The sequence below is a fragment of the Octopus sinensis genome, unplaced genomic scaffold (assembly GCF_006345805.1).
Source record: "Octopus sinensis unplaced genomic scaffold, ASM634580v1 Contig14501, whole genome shotgun sequence".
Taxonomy (NCBI): domain Eukaryota; kingdom Metazoa; phylum Mollusca; class Cephalopoda; order Octopoda; family Octopodidae; genus Octopus; species Octopus sinensis.
Genome location: NW_021833262.1, coordinates 83,783 through 89,782, shown reverse-complemented (window position 1 = coordinate 89,782; position 6,000 = coordinate 83,783). Strand labels below are relative to the sequence as shown.

Genomic DNA, 6,000 nt, shown 5'->3' with positions numbered 1-6,000 from the left:
TTCCAGGACGATGTCAATCTTTATAAATGTTCTGACTTTGATTTCAGCTTTTTCATTTGCTTATTTGCCGATACAGATTTTACCGAATGTGCTTTGAGCTTCCTGTCATTTTTGAGTTCACATTTTCCACACAAATAAAAGTGGATCTATCTCAATACTTCATCATGCCTCCCAACATAATCTCCTGTAACATCTTCTCGCATCTATTGGCACCATGGTCGACGGTCTTCTTCCATGCAGTGGGAACACATTGAGTTATGTTGTGCAAAGAATTAATTTCCATCTTGCATGAACCTTCAGACAGTGGGGAGTTGTTGCTTTTAGCTCGCCAGTGACTAGCTACCAGTTTTTTGTTAAGTAATTGCTTAAATAAATATTGTGCTTCGAGTGGTCTTCAAAAGTGGCCAGATATGCTTTCTAGCATTTCGGTTTCAAAAATCGAGAAGCTTATTAAAATAAAATAAATAATATATTTTAAAATACTTTAGAAATATTAATTATTATATTAGATATAATAATTTATTCCTTATCTAGGCCATGGTTGTTGAGGCTTAATTTATATTTTTAGGATCTATCGATCTCTTTCGAATGGTTAAAAGAACCAAGAGGAATTATGAAGCTGCTTTTATTTGTTTTTATATTATATAAATATCATAAATCGGTAGTTGTTGATTATACTGTCACTCGCAACAGTCAAAAACAACAATTCATCTTCAAATATCCGCATTGAATGCAACAATAAGACAGAAATCGTCACAATGAGCATTTATTATCCATACACGTATTACATAAATATTTAACAATTTACTAGACTGACGGATAGATACAATATTATCTGTAACAATAAGCCCATAGAATTTGGTTATAATCCGTTATCCCCATCTTCTCCCCAATTTTATGTTTTTATGAGTTTTATGGGAATTTTGTACTGCCTATCTTCTCTAGCGGTACTGACATTCTTTTTGGATAGGTATAACGAAAAGTCTCAGCTAAGGAACGCTGTTTGTTTTTTGAAGTATCATATTTTAGGATTTCATAATGAACGTGGTTATTTCTCTCCTTTTTCTGGTGGCGTGGATCGTAATGGCTCAGAAAATAACTGACATTAATTTTCAAACCTCAATAAAACAAATAAAATTATGTTCAACTAGAAAATGTGATTATGAAGATGGTCCCCCTTCCATCCTCAATCTCAGGATAGCTTCGGTAGTTGTGACTGATCATGGATAGGTATTTGGATTTACTACTTGGGTATGCTTTCTGTTCAATTGCTGGTATACTCTTAAAGAGACAACTTGGTTTGCTGACTGGAAAGGGAAACAGGATCAGGAGAATGAGCCGCCTGCGTCATAGTTTTTACTCTAATTCATTAATTTCTTTATTTTGGGAACCTGATTTAATTATTTAAAATTAAATTCACGAGATGAATAACGGAAACTAATCTATTTCTAATCCGAATCTGTAAGCTTCCGATCGAGCTAATTTCCGAGGATTGGTGAACAGTCTTCTTTAAGAGTGGATCAAAAGATACTTAGAGAAAGTTAAGAGGTCTTCCTCAGTTATTCTCTACTTTGAACAAGTAGACCGATTTTTTAAAGAAACACGGCGTCTATATGTAATCATGTTGGAGCTCTTACCAGAACGGGTCCCGAAAGTATAAAATTTGTTCGAACTTTATTCCGGCCGAATTCTGTCTTTGTTCTTCAGTTAACCAGCAGATGGGAATTCTTAAAAGATAGATATACACAAAAAAGGACTCCTCTTTTTAAATGTTTGAATAATCGAATAATATGTTCACAATATCATGAAATTTGCTGAAAAATGAAATACTACGGAAAAATTATTTCAGGGTAATTAAGATTGAATAAAAACACCTATACTATCTGTGACATTAGGATTGCTCATCACTCCTCTTCAGCTGAATAAAGTTTTTGTAAAACCCGTCCTTATACAGTTGGCTCAAAAAGAAATGGCATTATTTAACAAATTTTAATATTCTACATGTATACCCATAAAATACAAAGTATTTTTATTTTTAATCATTTTTTATACAATTAAAAAGTTTCAGGATATAGAAAATACTTTTAAATCAATAAAATGTTAAATTAAGAAATTACCATTTTTAATTGATTAGTGTTTTTTTAATATTTGTCAACAATGGGGTTGTTATCGCTTAAGAACGCACTATCAATTTTTGATATCTGAAAAATAGCTTGTTTACATTATTTATGGGAAATCGGAAGGAATATTCTCCTGAATAAAACAGATAATTATAAAGTCCCACCACCAAAAAAAAGTTACAATCAAATTTTTAAAAAATTCAATATTCCGAAAAATTTAATAAAAAATATAATAATCCGCTGGAATAGGCGAGGAAATGTTTGCGATTAATCGAGATCTGGAGCACCAAAATAGATATCGAGCCGAGCTCTCTCATGGATAAAAAGAACTATGGCAAATGATCAGAAAATTATTAGAAGCAAGTTGGTAGAAGATTTAGAGACCGTGGGAATTAAATTTGGGTTATCTAAGATAACTAATACATTGCGAAACAAGGAATTCATCAAAGAAGGGCACGTCATATTCCTCTACTAAAAAAGCCCAAAAGACATTATCTACATCAGGCATTCTCAACCTTTTTTTGTTCATCGCCCCCTTAGATATTTTATCGCCCCCTTGTCCACATACAATTTAAACATTTTTGGGCATTGTCCCTTAATTGGTTGTTTTTTGTATATAACTCAAAAATCAAAATATAAAATAATAAATCAAATGTAAAAAATTGAATTTTTATTAAAAATTATTAGTAAGACCCTTGATATTGATGTTTACTCGCTAAATATTCTATGTCGGGTTAAATTCTGCTCAACTTTAGGCGTATATCGCCTCTATAACACACTTCCAGTCTATTTCTTTCACATTGTGTATTATGATTGACAAAACTAAATCCACTATCAACTAAATAAGTGGTAGGGAATGTCAATAGTACATTACTCATTTCCTTCTATAAATTTGGAAATTTCATTTGTAGATCTTAAAATTAACATGTATAAATACTTGTATTATATTAAAATTCGAATATTTTTTGTGACATTTTTGTGGCTCGCAGCCCTGGCCTGTGACATTTTATTAAATATATTGGCCCCTTTACAAAATTTTCGCCCCTAGGGGGGCGATTCGCCCCCGGTTGAGAACACCTGATCTACATAATGGGGGATTTTTTGGCCGGTCCCAAAATCGGCGGATTCGAGAGGTTTTACTGTATTTAGAATTAAAAAGATTACGTACTCCTTTTAAGAAAATGACGGCGAAAATCAACGACAATTATGGTGTAGAATTGCTAAACCAACAAGGCATCCGAAATCGCTGGAGAGAATACGAGGAAGGTCTATATTCAGAAACTTTGTTCCCACCTTTATAATAAGCAACCTTGTTGGTCAAGGAACGTTGGGTGGAGGACATAAAATCCTTGAGGAAGAATGCGTGTGGGTAACGCGGCAATTACCGGGGAACAAAGCGCCGGGGATCGACATCTCAAACGAATTCCTGAAGACTGTACTAGTGACAGCCATCACTAGTCTATGTCAAAAAAATTGAGAGACTGGTATTTGGCCAGGAGAATGAAAAGATTTATATTTATTCCAATTCTAAAAAAGGCGATAGCAAAGACTGCTCAAACCATCGTACAATAGCCTTAATTTCTCACGCCAGCCAAATACTTTTAAAGTAATACAAAATCGTCTAAAGCCAAATGCTGAAATGATTTTACAAGATTTACAAGCAGGATTCGGGAAGGAACGAGGTACACATGACTATATAGCAAATGTCCGGTGGATTATGAAGAAAGCCCATGAAGCCCAAATGAGTGTATATAAGCTTTTTATTCCGGTATACACAACAAGCTGTGGTCCGCTTTTTAAAAGAATTTGGATTTGATACTTATCTGATATTGCATATCAAATCTTTCCATAATGATAAGAAGCTACTGTTAGAAAAATGTACAGTATGGTCCAAAAATATTACACCCCTCGACTTTTTGACAAATAAAATCAATTTTCGATACTAATAATTAATTACCTAAACTATTTTTATGCAATTTAGTTCCTATTAAAGTTGATTTAATGATTTTTATTTTTTTAAAACCAAAAATCAATTTATTTTATATATGTGAGCAAAAACATGAAAAATTGCCGGCTCATAAATAGTACACCATTTAAAAAGTCAGTATTTGGTGTGCCCTCCTTTATTTTTGATGACTGCTTTTAGTCTCGAGGTCATTGATTCCACCAATTTGATACACATTTCTTTTGGAATTTTTTTCCATTCTTCAATAATTAAATTTTCTAGATTTTTTTTATTTGTGACGTCAAATGTTTCAATTTTTCTTTTTAAATAGCACCATAGGTGTTCAATTGGATTTAAATCTGGCGACATGCTCGGCCAGTCCATTTGCAAGATTTTTTTTCAGTCAAAAAACTTTTAATCTTCTTTGCAGTATGCTTCGGATCGTTATCTTGTTGGAAAATCGGATTTCTTGAATGATCGTTGATAAAAGGAATCATTTTTTCCTCAAGTATATTAATGTACATGTCTGCATTCATGATCCCATTTATGATATAAAGTTCACCAGGTCCTTGCGAGCTCATAGATCTCCATATCTTTATATTTCCGCCGCCATGTTTCATTGTAGCTACTATGCATTTTGGATTTAGTGCATCGCCATTTTTGCGCCACACATGCTGAATTCCATCTGATCTGAACAAATTGATTTTGGTCTCATCTGACCACAGAATTCTATTCCAAGAATCCATATTTTTGTTTACATATTTTTTTGCAAATTGTAAACGGTTTCTTTTGTGCCTTTTCGACAATAATGGTTTCCTTCGAGGTACTCGGCCATATAAATTACATTAATGTAGTGTCCTTTTTATTGTAAATTTTGATATTTGAATATCAGAATAAGATTCCAATTGTTATGCAATTGCAGATGAAGAGATTCTTGGATTTTTTTCAGCAGAACGTCTGATCAGACGGATAGATCTGATAGATAACTTCTTCGGTCTCCCTCTTTCTCCATTTAAAATGCCGTTTATTCCGTAAATATATGTACAATTAAATTTATTTTGATTTTCTACAAAATGAAAAATTCATTCAACTCTAAAATAGATATAATTCACACAAAATAATTAAATAGATGTATTATTTTAACAGATATAAGATTTTTTCAACAAAAAAACAAGGGGTGTAATATTTTTGGACCATACTGTATGTAGATACTGATTGGTTCAAGTAAGACCATAATTATGGCGACTGCTAATAATGGAATAATGAAACTAAAAATTAACAACGAGAAAGTAAAAAGTTGCAAAAATGTTGTCTTTCTGGGATGCCTAATTAATCAGAATGATGACGGAGACTTTGAATTCAAAAAGCGAATTGCCATGGGACGAAGTGCTTGTCTGAAATGCAATCGTGTTCCCAGTTTTTCTATACGGCGCTGAAACATGGATACTGAAAAAGGAAAGAACCATTATGCTAAGCAATATTGCTGGAAAGAGAAGCCCCGGCCGACCGAAAACCTGATGGATATCAACGGTAGAAGACATCAAAAAGTGCTTTTATCAATGCTTTTCGAAATTGTGAATGACCGGGAGTGGTGGAAAAAATTGGTTTATGAGATCTCCAAAGGTCGGACACGACTTAATTTGATAACTTAACCTAATGAGTGTATATTATGGTTAGATAAAACCAAAATTGAACTTTTTGGTCTTCATTCTAACAAATACATTTAGAGGAAAAAAAGTCGAGAATATGACAAAAAATGTACCATACCGACAGTTAAGCATGGGGGTGGAAGCATAATTTTATGGGCGTGTTTTTCATTCTAAGGAGTGGGCAAACTATTTTTTATAGGTGAAATATTAAATGTGACAAAGTAGTTTGATTTCGTCCACCAATAAACTAATGTTAAAAAACAATTGGACGTTCCAGGATGATAAT

The 6,000-nt window shown here is 33.0% G+C and overlaps 1 long non-coding RNA gene across 1 annotated transcript; it reads left to right on the top strand.

Annotated features, from left to right (window-relative positions):
- Positions 1 to 567: 567 nt before the first annotated feature.
- On the top strand, positions 568 to 999 carry LOC115230114. Its single transcript, XR_003883403.2, has 3 exons — positions 568 to 631; positions 666 to 781; positions 812 to 999. It is a non-coding gene; the product is annotated as an uncharacterized LOC115230114 (long non-coding RNA).
- The last annotated feature ends 5,001 nt before the right edge of the window (positions 1,000 to 6,000 follow it).